Genomic DNA, 13,066 nt, shown 5'->3' on the forward strand with positions numbered 1-13,066 from the left:
TTTTACACTGTTTTCTTTTTAAAGTTTTAATTTTTTGTTTTGCATATATGTATTTAATATTTTTTTTCCTTTTTTTCTTAGATATTTCCTTTATTTACATTTCAAATGTTATCGCCTATCCTAGTTTCCCTTCAAAAATCCCCTATTCCCTCCCTCCTCCCCCTGCTCACCAACCCATCCACTCCTGCTTCCTGGCCCAGGCATTCCCCTATACTGGGGCATAGAACCTTCACAGGATCAAGGGCCTGTCTTCCCATTGATGACCGACTAGGCCATCCTCTGCTACATAATGCAGCTAGAACCATGAGTCCCTCTATGTGTTTTCTTTAGTTGGTGATTTAGTCCTAGGGAGCTCTGGGGGTACTGGTTAGTTCATATTGTTGTTCCTCCAACGGGGCTGCAAACCCCTTTAGCCTCTTGATTACTTTCTCTAGCTCCTTCATTGGGACCCTGTGTTCTGTCCAATGGATGTCTGTGAACATCCACTTCTGTATTTGTTAGGTACTGGCAGAGCCTCTCAGGAGACAAATAAGTATTTGATAAATTCTTACCATGTAAACATCTGTTCTTAAATATAGGAATGTAGCTGATGTGATTTCTCATTTCACTGAATAAACAAGTGGAATGAATAATTGGAAACAAACATCTAAGATTTTAAGCAAATGCTTAAATTTGGAGTCCAATTCCAAGGAATGCAGAAGCTCATCATGTAGACTTTGTAAGTACTTTAGAACTGGCTGGGTCTAGGAGGCACCAAAATGTCTGAGATGAGAAAAATCAGAAAAGTTCCTAAAAACAGAAGCAACATCTGTAAATGACAACTTGAATATACTTGGTTTGAAGGTACAAAGAAGGCCAATGTTGGTGGAGTATATAGGGCCAGTGTAGGGGCTATCAGTTAATGCTAAGGGGGCAGAGTATTAACTCCAGAGCATACAGTATTTTTTTCTTGGTATAATGGGAACCCAGTGTGAAAGCTCTAAAGGGAGATGAAACAAGATTTGGCTTATAGTTTAGAAAACTGTCCAGGGTTAAGTGGTAGGAATGGGGTCAACTGTACTAGGGGCAGGATGAGGGCAAGAACTTCAATTTTTCAGTGTTATGAGTGAAATATTTATTTGACATCCATGGGAAGATGTCAGGTAGAAAGTTGACCTGTAGTGAATCCTAAATATTTTAAATAAGAACTGAAATGGCTCTACATGGATAGACTTTGAAAGGTTTCCATCTTTCATAATAAAAGTGTACGCATAGTTCTGTGGGTTTTGCAGTGGTGGTTTGATTGTGCTCTCCTAATCTGTTTTATGTATGATTTCAGTGAGTGTTGGCCAAAAGAAGGACGTGGAATATTTCATTTTCACGAGGCTGCCATGGTTATCTGAAATGAAAGATATTGAGGTATCTGTTGGGCCCTACCACTTCCTGCACCTCATTGCCCTACCATGTACTGTTCCCCACCCCCACCCCCCAACTACAGTACTATCTTCAAACTTAAACAAAATATATGCAGATTCTATAGCTTCCAGCCGGGCTTTTTTCCAGTGGGACTAGCTTTTGGATAGCTCATGCTAACTCCAGGACCATCACAAATTACTCGGATATAAACTTTCAAAGGGGAGCTCCTGGAGATTTTTCCCAACATCTCCCTTTCCATTGTCGATAGGTTATTTATCTGCCTTCTCACACTAACTGGTGATGAACTTCTACAGCCTCTTTAATGATTCAAGATTTTTAGTTACTTTACTAATTGTTTAAAGTTTAGTCCTCATAAAACATTTTCTTATTCTGCTCTCTATCTATTAATGATTAACTGTAAATGTCACTTTTATTTCCTCAAATACAGGGATGGGATGAGAGCTGTACTCTAGCTGTGTGAATACATGGCTTGGGCTGAGAACAGAGTGTTTCTTTTTTCTAGTCTAATTATCCTAAGCCTAGGCCTGGAAGCTTCTAGCCTCTGTAATCTTCCAAGTTGACTGACTTAATCTGCTTTCTCTCAGCTTCTGCCTGAATTGGTCTGTCTGGCCTCCTACTAACTTTGGCAGTATGTTCTACTCTTACGTCTCTTTCCCATTTTCTAGCTCATTCACTGGTGTCTAGCTTGTTCACTCTGCAACCTGTTTCTGTAAAACTGTCCCAGAAAAAGGTAAAACTGCCTTTCTGTCTCAGTCAGTCAGTATGTCAGTCAGTCAGTCAGTCTGTCTGTCTTCCTCCCTGTCTCTCTGCTCTTAAAGAGATGCTCTTTCCTGTGCTGTTCCAATGTGAGTTGAGCATATTCTATTTCTGCCTCATTCTGTCAAATCTGTCTCTGGATTCATGACTTTGTCCCTCAATTATAGTCACTTTCAAACGTGACTTCTTCCTTCTACACTAATCTTACCTTCACTGTTATGGATTAAAGGTGTGTACTAAGAGAATGTCTGTATCCCAGTCAGATCATACTGTAATCTAGGTTGTGTCTTGATTCTGGCTAGATCATATTGATCCAGAAGGTCGTTGTTTGTGATCCTTTGCAAGAGCAGCCATGTTGTTGGATTGAAATTCCTCTACAATTAACTCACGAAATCATAACATCAGTCAGTTTCATGGCTTTAGCTTCATTTCCTGCCTCTAGGTTTCTGCGTTGAGTTACTACCCTGAATTCTCTGTATGATGGGCTCGTAAACTGTAAAATGAAATAACCCCGACAACAAAAAATGAAAACAAACACAAACAAACAAGACCCTAAACCAAACCAAAACCCCCAAATTCCTGACACAGTTCTTGGAAAAGAAGTATACATTCTGTAAACAGCAGTAATAATTCTTCAGTTCCTTCACTGCACATATATAAACTCCAAGAAATGTGCTTTTTTTTTTTTTTGAGAAATGGTGGTAGGCAAGAAATATAAGGTCCCCTAATCTTAAAAAAAAAAAAAAACAAAACAAAAATCAAAACAGTAGCTACTAGTGAGAAAAGAGTTTACAATCTAGTAGAGATAAAACCAGATAGATAATTTAGAAAACAAGGAATACTCATAAAGTAGAGCTACTGTGTAGAAAACCCATTGCTAGACCTTGGACGATAGCTATGCTTTAATTTTGGGATTTCAGCTGCCACAATGAAAAAAATTCAGGATAAATAAATATTGAAGGAAGACTTCTATGATGAGATCACTGGATGGGGATTATGAAGAATATGAAAGTTCTTATACTGTTACTGATTTGAGAGGTTTTAGGTAGAGAAAACACCAACACAAATAAGAATATTCTAATCACAAAGGAGAAGCTCATGTGGTGGTTGTGCATTGAGGGAGAATAAGATGAGTCCCATTTGTAATCTTTAGCATCTTTGCAGTTATATCTAAAAGTGTTAGGCATACTCTGGAGTCACTTAAACATATTGGAACAAATGACTCCATGCAAAGTAGGACTAGGCATCAAATTGCCACTGTAGCTATCTTTGGGGGTGGTCTTCGGGGGTCGTTTATTTTTAATATCATTTTTATAATGTTTCAGTGTTGTTCAAATTTGGGAGAAATGTTAACTTTCCTTAAAAATTCCATCCTTTAGTTTTATATCAGAGTGCTTATCACTATGAATACATTTGGATTATGTAGTTAAAGTGGTCATGTATGTGAATGAAATGGAATATGCCATTCTTATCCATGGCTTCCATGAGAGGGATCTGGCTGCTTGTACAATCCTCTGCTTCTGGACGCCACATAAGCTTATCCAGAATGATTAAGTCAGAAGATAGAACAAAACTTGGTCTTAGATAATTGCATGAGGAACAACCACTGTGATATATGAGCAAGAAATAAACTCTGGCACATTAAATGCACTACATTTTGGAGTACATTGATATGCTTTTGTCTGAGATAATCTTGACTAAGATGATGAGTGTGTTCATTATGCATTATAATATAAAGGATTAAGATACTCAAAAAGCATACATTTAATGGAGTACTTTCAATAATACTTCAAGTTAAGACTAAGGTCTTTATGAAGACTTGCTGCAAATACATCAATACATTAATTAGCACACTTGAAAAACTCAGTGATTAATGATGTCATTGAGACTGGGTTTTAGTCTATGGTACTAAACACTAAATACATAAGGATTCCCAACAGGTCCACTCTACTGCACTACAAGTCTAGAATTTCCTACTTAAATGTACCAAGGACAAGGAAGTAGTACTGGATTGTTCCTTTTCAAATCAGGTTTAGTCAGTGTACATCCATAATACAAGGTTCATTTATTGTATTGTGAAGTTTCTGAGCTCATTATTAGGCTCTTGATAGAGAGAAGGCCTCTTGGTATTATATAAAAATGAAGTAAATTAAAATTTCATTCACCAGGCATTTCAAATTAGATTGCCATGGACTATGTATGATAAATATGATATAAATATGTAAATATGATATATTACAACCTTATATTAGTATCTTTAGTATCTATGCACAGAACTTAAGGACACACTTCTAAATCCACATATCCATTTGAAAATAATTTTAATAATCAATTACTGAGAAGAACAATTTTTTTTCAATTTTTTATTAGATATTTTCTTCATTTACATTTCAAATGCTATCTTGAAAGTCTCCAATACCCTCCCCCGCCCTGTTCTCCTACCCACCCACTCCCACTTCTTGGCCCTGGCATTCCCCTGTACTGGGGCATATAAAGTTTGCAATACCAAGGGGCCTCTCTTCCCAATGATGGCCGACTAGGCCATCTTCTGATACATATGCAGCTAGAGACATGAGCTCTGGGAGTACTGGTTAGTTCATATTGTTGTTCCACCTATAGCGTTGCAGACCCTTTCAGCACCTTGGATACTTTCTCTAGCTCCTCCATTTGGGGCCCTGTGTTCCATCCAATAGATGACTGTGAGCATCCACTTCTGTATTTGCCAGGCACTGGCCTAGCCTCACACAAGACAGCGATATCAGGGTCCTTTCAGCAAAATCTTGCTGGCATATGCAATAGTGTCTGCATTTGGTGGCTGATTATGGAATGGATCCCCAGGTGGGGTAGTCTCTGGGTAGTCCATCCTTTCGTCTCAGCTCCAAACTTTGTCTCTGTAACTCCTTCCATGGGTGTTTTGTTCCCTATTCTAAGGAGGAATGATGTATCACCACTTTGGTCTTCCTTCTTGATTTTCTTGTGTTTTGCAAATTGTATCTTGGGTATTCTAAGTTTCTGGGCTAATATCCACTTATCAGTAAGTGCATATCAAGTGACTTCTTTTGTGATTGTGTTACCTCACTCAGAATGATATCCTCCAGGTCCATCCATTTGCCTAGGAATTTCATAAATCCGTTGTTTTTAATAGCTGACTAGTACTCCATTGTGTAAATATACCACATTTTCTGTATCCATTCCTGCATTGAGGGACATCTGGGTTCTTTCCAGCTTCTGGCTATTATAAATAAGGCTGCTATGAACATAGTGGAACATGTGTCCTTATTACCAGTTGGAACTTCTTCTGGGTATATGCCCAGGAGAGGGATTGCTGGATCTTTTGGTAGTACTATGTCCAATTTTCTGAGGAACCATCAGACTGAATTCCAGAGTGGTTGTATAAGCTTTCAGTCCCACCAGCAATGGAGGAGTGAGAGCAATTCTAAAGGTCATATAATACTTATGTTGCCTTTATGTTTTGTATGTGAAGGCCATTCAAGACGAGAGAGATTTCTCCAGTTTCTCTTTCATTCCTTTCAGCCAAATATAGCAAATAAGATTAAAAGAATATATAATAAACGTATTATTATTATTATTATTATTATTATTAGTGTGTATGCATGCGTGCATGCACATGTGTGTATGTGTGTGACTGTGACCTCCAGAGATCAATCTTGAGTGTCATTCTTCATGAACCACATACACATCCTTGGTTTTTGGAGGCAGAGTTTCTCACTGGTCTGGAACTGGCCATGTTGGTAAGCTGGCAGGCCAAAGAGTCTCACAGATCCTCCATATTTTGGTCTACAGCCTTAGAATTACAGGCATATGTCACCAGGTACAACTTTTGCGTAGATGCTAGAGAAGGAATTCAGGTCTGCAGAGTCTGGCATAGCTGTGTAAGGGGATCTGTGACAGTTCTTGCCCTTTGAGCACTGCCAGGCCATTGAGTCCGGTGTATGCTGATGGTTGTGTTGCCCTGAAACTGATCTGCTGTCTCTATTTTACCTTCAATCTCTCATTTGGGGGATACACTTCTCTCCTTACTCAGAGCTATTCACTCCACAATAAATAACACAGATGTGGCTCTCAGGAATGAGGAAGGGAGGTGGTCATGAGGCTGTGGAAGACAAGGAACAGAGCTTTTGCTTGGCCTTTTAGGGCCATGGGAAAGGATCTAGACAACATAACCACAGAGGCCATAAAAGCCTACATGGTCCTTTGTAGAAATAGTTCATTGCCAGACTTGGCCTTCAATTTGGAATTATGAGGGGATACATATACTCTCTGGTCCAATGACTGCTGCATTAATTAGCCAGAGTGAACTAGGAGACATCAAGGATAGAGAGTTAAAGTGGTCTCAAGAAGAAGGAGTATGGATAGGAAAAGAAGGAATCTATAGAAAACAAGCAAATAATAGATGGGTTTATCTTATAGGAGGAAGGCTTGTATATGATCTAGAAACAGAGTATGAGAAGGAGAGCACATGAGGCCATGGACTTGCTAGGATAAGGAATCAAAGATTAGAGAATTAAGAGATGATGTGTAAGCATATAAAAAGTTAGTGTTTTGTTCTCCTAGTTACCTGAAGGATTGGAGATAATAATGCCTAGAGAGATATTAGAGAGAGCTAGCTCCTTTGCTTGCATAAAATTTTTAAAACTTTGTAAGAAATTATTTTAACCTTAGTAGTCTGTCACTTTTCTGTTTTTACATGAAAGTGGGTACTAAGGACAGCTGTCTGCTGTACCAGGAAACTGCAAGATCCATGCTCAGCTGCCAGTGAAGAGCAGGCTGTGTGAAACCTATAAGGCAATGTGCTTTTGCTTTGTGTTTAGTTTCTGATTTAAGGAAGCAGGGGTTGGGACTAGTGACCCGGGATTCATAAAATTTATATAAATTTAAAGGATTTCTAAAAGTATTATTAATGATGATCAGGCTTTGATGATGCAGCTTTAGTAAATAAAAGACTGGGTTCAGGCTCTCTGGTTACAAAAGAATCAGAAGGAAGAAAGTAAAAGAATGAGAAAGGGGAGGGAAGGAAGGAAGGAAGAAGGAAAGAATGAAGGAAGGGAGGAGAAGGTAGGGTGATGAGAATCCTTGGGAAAAGAGAGAGCACTTGAACTGACAGCTTAAGTCCACTGACTCTGAGTCATTTCTGAAATAGTGCTGCTCCCTCCCATTCCTGCCAATCTCAGGACTGACTCTACATCAGTACAGCTCCTTGCTTTTGTACAACACACACTTTACTGACTAAACTGTCTCCCTTGTGCCTAGTCCTTAGCCTTCACATGACATTATTAAAGATACTCAACTTACTATTGTCCCTATTAAAAGAATTTTGATATTACAGCACTTTTGCTGTACACTTTCATTTAACACTTAAGAAAGGCTTTAAAAATCACCAGTAATTTGTCTCAGCCCTGATATAAGGGTTTGTGCCTATTGCATCCTGCTATGCTGTGTTTGGTTGATATCCCTGGGAGGCCTGCTCTTTTCAGAAAGAAAATGAAGTAGGAATGGACCTGGGGGAGAAGGGAGGTGTTTCTTGGGGAACTAGGAGGAGTGGGGGGAATGGAAACTACTGCTGGAGTGTATTGTAAGAGAGAAAAATAAATTTTAAAAAAGGATTTAAAGATAGCAATAATTTAACAAGGGATTATGTATCTATCTAATGAAACACAGTACAAATTTTATGTTAAATATTCTGAGAAGTTGAAAAGCTTAATCAATATACCAAGCCAATTTATTAATAGTTATATGTACAATGCTGAGACAAAAATGAGGCACATTTTTGAAAAAAATATGATCAACAAGAAAATCCTTGATATTAGTATATAATAATTACAGATAGCTTCTGTCCCATGATATTCATAATGCTTTTATACAGTTTTATGCATTCAACGTTTTATTTATTCAGAGTAACAATGTGTTTAGTCACAGTAAGTATTTATTATCTCCTTTATTAAAAGATTATTTTTGGCAGTACGACTGGGTCAATGTTCCTCAAGTCTTATGTGCCAAAGGGTTGGATGCCCGCCCACAGTGCTACTGGGAGCAGGCAGAGCCTTAAATGGCCTCGGGGGAAAAGACTGAGTTATTTGGGTATTGGTTTTGAAGAAATGCTTTCTATTTCTCATTTTCAGGGTACTGTGAGGTGAACAGACCTTCACAGTTATATACTACTACCATGTAATCACAGGGCCACAGTGACAGGACAAAGTGACCATGAAACCTCAGAAATTGTGAGGCAAAGTAAGCTTTGTCCTTTACTAATTATCTCAGGAATTTTGCTATAGCAACAGAAATCTAGATAGCACAGCAAACATTGTTAGTTTAATAGTTAAGAAATGAAAAATTAACTGTCTTCATAGAATTTTTATTCTACGGAGGGGGACATACTATTATAAAATTGGATCTAACTTATTTTTTTTTCATTTGAGTTCCCTAGGAATTATAGACTAAAGTGGGATTAGTATGAGGAAGGTTTATTGGGAAATAAAACTTATGAAATGAAAATAAAGACATGATGTTAGGGAGAGGCCAGACATGCTCTTGGAGACAGAATCTACAAGTTCATGGTAGCACTGCCGAGCAAAAAATGCTTTATTAACACATAACTCATCCACTGGCTGAAGAGCCCCAGACAGCTAAACTGGTCCTGAAAAAAAAAAATGAACTTCAGAAGATGTCAGTTAACCATCCCTGTCTTCCAGACAGCAATTTTTCTTAAGAGAAGATTTGAGTGGCATCTCTTGGTTTCCTCCATCTGGTATAAATAAAAGTGAAGCAAAGACAAGAAGTGGTAAGGAAAGTTATATAAGGGGGTTACGACAATGGCTCCTGATATGATGGATGATGTTTTAACAGGGAATTTGAATTTAACCTTAAAATATATAGCAATCTCACAATAATAATATTTCAGAAAAGAGACTACAGAGAAAAGTGTTAAAGTGAAAACAAGCTTATATGGCTGAAGAAAAAAGAATCCAATACCAAAAAGGCATTAGAAATGAGATTTGGAAGATAGAAACATCAGAACTCTGGTTAAGACATTATTCTGAGTAGCATTACTGATAATGATAGATTTTGAGCAGGAGGGTATTATTATCAATTTATATATGCAAAAATTACAAGCGAATTGTGACTTACAATAAATATTATGTTAGTAGATAATATAAACACACACACACACACACACACACACACATACAGAGAAAGAGAGAGAGAGAGAGAGAGAGAGAGAGAGAGAGAGAGAGAGAGAGAGAGAGAGAGAGAGAGAGAGAGAGAGTTCCAGTTGGGTTGAATTTTAGAGCTCAGGGACTCTTGGATTTGAGCTTTACAAAATATGTGAATGAAGTATCTATTGTTTCTTTTTTTTCTTTTTAAATATTATTGTTTCTTTTATATTGCTTTGATCAAACACTTGACAGAAACAATCTAAGTAATAATTTACTTATCTTGACTCACAGTTTCAGAAGAGTCCGTCCATGCACTTGGATAGAACACCCTTACAAGTAGAAGTATGTGACAGAGCCTGTCTCCATCACAACCTGCTCCTGTCACTGTATTCTACTCCCTACATTTCTATCAACTCTCAATACTGTCCTAACTGTTATGTCCATGATAACATACTTCCTATAACTATGTTCCACCCCTCACTTTTCATCAACAATAATCTCCTTATATTAGAAATCTATCATGAGATTAATCTATTCATTTAGTCAGAGATTTCAACATCTAACCCTCCCCGAAAAATACCTTCACAGATATACCTAGAATATTTATTTATTAGCCTTCTAGATATGTTTTCATCCAATCAAATTGAAAATCAAGATTAAGCATTGTAGAACAGGGACAGGTCTCAGTGGAGAGATAGCATTTTAGATACGCTGCGTTTACATTATTAGTTCACAGGTGGATAGGGAGATAAAGGTACATGGAAGCTGATATAGGAAGTAGAGTGGATATTAACTTTGAGAGTTAGTAGCTTAGAGATGCAATTTACAGCAACATGATTGAATAGGATCATTTATGGTGGGAAAATAAGTAGAGATGTGTTCCCTTGATTGAACTTAGAAGGCTAAAATTTAGTTCTAAAGACTAAGAGGAGGTGGTAGCAAAAGCAAGAGGAAGGAATAGTGATACAGGCTAAGAGGACACACAGGATGCGATATCCTAAAAGACCAAATACTTTTTGAAAAGGGGAATAAGCAACTGTGTCAAATAGTGGTCAGATATCATAAAGAATGAGGTCTGGGAGCTGATTTTTCAAGTGTTAAAATGGAAACCAGTAATGACATTGACAGAAATAGCTTCATCAGAGTAGCAAACATTAAAACATTTTTCAAAAGTAAGTTTAGGCAGAAAAAAAATAGAACTTCAGAAAATCAAATCCTCTCTCTCTCTCTCTCTCTCTCTCTCTCTCTCTCTCTCTCTCTCTCTCTCTTTCTCTCTCTCTCTCTCTCTCTCTCTCTCTCTCTCTCTCTCTCTCCCTCTCTCTCTTTCTCTCATAATGGAAGGGATTTATCACAGGGCTTTGGAAGTCTATCATCTAAATATATATACCCCCATACCTACCTGGGTTATATCCATTTCTTTCAATATTTTTTCTTTCTTTTTTTTAATTGGGTGTTTTATTTATTTACATTTCAAATGTTTTCCCCTTTCCAGGTCTCCCCTTCACAAACCCCTTATTGCATCCTCCTTGTCTCTATGAAGGTACTCTCCCACCCACTCCCATCCTCCCACCCTGGCATTCCCCTACACTGGGACACTGAACAATCTCAGGCCCAAGGGCCTTTACCCCACTGATGTCCAACAAGACCAACCTTTGCCACATATGCGGCCAGCGCCATGGATCCCTCCATGTATATTTTTTGGTTGGTGATCCAGTCCCTGGAAGCTCTGGGAGGTTTGCCTGTTGACACTGTTGTTCCTACAATGGGGCTGCAAACTGTCAGCTCCTCCAGTCCCTTCTTCAACTCCTCCATAGGGGACTCCTGCACTTAATCCAATGGTTGATATATAAGAATGGTCTTAGGTATACTTAAAAGACTAGATGAATTCACTCAAACTATATTTTGGACTATCAATAGTATTGACTCTCTATAAAATATATAGACAATAAACATACACACATATGTACAAAAGAACTGGGAAATATTTTCAAATCAAATAGTTTTCATCTTGAATTGACAGATATAAATATAATCATAACTGATATATTAAATTAAAAATATGCCTGAAGTTAATTTTGCATTTTACAGGATAATTAAGCAAAGACTTGAAAAATAGTTGATAGTCAAATTGTTACAATTACTTTGGACTAAAAGTGATCCTTTAAATATTCAGTTCAAAGTTTAATTATGTGTATGTGCATTGTGTCTGAGCATGTCCACGTGTGGACAGGTGCTTTTAGAGTCTAGAGGAGGAAATCAGGATACAGTGGAGCTGTGAGCCACTTGCCATGGGTTCTAGTTACTGAAGTAGGCTCTTCTGTAAAAGAAAGTTAGCGTGGTTAAGGGCTGGGTCATCTCTTCCTCCTCCTCATCCCTTTACCCATGGTTGTCTCCTTTAGAGAGGATCTATGGATGTCTCTCTAGATGATAAGGTGATGAGCTGTAGGTGGGTTGCTCAAAATTTCATAATGAATCTTAGATGACAGAATTTATCACAAACCTGACTTTAGTCAGTACTAGCTTGTGATTTGAAGTGCCAAAAATTCAGGAGAAAAAATTACTTATGCCCTCTCTGTGTGACACCAATAAGATTAAATACTTCAGAATGACTTTCAGTATAGTAATTAAATATCCAGTAATTATACATGTAAATTAAAGTCAAATATTGTGGCTTTTCCAAGTAGAGGTTGGTTGGCTAAATAATTATAACAATCAACCAAATAAGTAGCAATAAATAACATATTAAAACATTTTAAATAGTCTTTTGAGGCAGGATCCTGTTATGTAGCCTTGGCTGGCTTGCAAACACTCTTTATTTTCCAGGCTGACTTTGAATTTGTGGTAATCCTGCCTGTTTCCTGTGTGTTAGAAAAGATGTGTGCCTCTATGAAATCTACATCTCCTCCTCTTTCTAGATTTACATAGGCTTATGTGTATGGATGATTTTCCTGCATGCATGTACACCATATGCATGTTTGGTGCCTGTGTGGGCCAGACGAGAGAATTGCATCCTCTGGAACTGTAGTTACATACCAAGTAGATTTTGGGAATTAAATATAGGTTGTCTGAAAATGTAGCCAGTGCTCTTAGCTGCTGAGCTGTCCCTCTAGCCTTCATTTTCTTTATGTATTCTTAGCATATAAATGTACTTAAAATTTCCTTTTTAACTGAACTTCAGTTTTATAACTGTTAACATCTTTTAGACACACACACACATGCACACATACACACACTCAGACAAACATACTCAGACAAACAATTATGAAATATTATAAAATTTCTGAATGTAGGCGGATTAAAGAGATGTACATAATGATGAAATAAATATGCATCTTTGTTTTTATGAATAAATAATATGAAGATTAACACATTTAATTATGACTATATTTAAAAAGTGATCTGAATCAATAGTGTGTGCCAATTATGAATATAATGTCAAGTCAATTATGCATTCAAGAATTACAGCAGCTATTACCTAGGTAACCATAAAATTTATAACTTAAAATAAATGTATTAAATGAAAAGTTTTCCTTCGGATTCTTGCAAAACTGCTATGTGTAAAATGAGAAAACAATTTATAGGAACATTGAATTACTTAAAATAGGTTTAACATAATTAGAGGACAAGAGAATTGAAGTACTTATTTGAATTAAATATCTCAAAGAATATGTAATGATGATTTAATTCCTTATTGTACATTATTATAGTAAATAATTGAA

The sequence above is a fragment of the Mus caroli genome, unplaced genomic scaffold, assembly GCF_978045245.1.
Source record: "Mus caroli unplaced genomic scaffold, Mus_caroli_1 scaffold_9, whole genome shotgun sequence".
Lineage (NCBI taxonomy): Eukaryota > Metazoa > Chordata > Mammalia > Rodentia > Muridae > Mus > Mus caroli.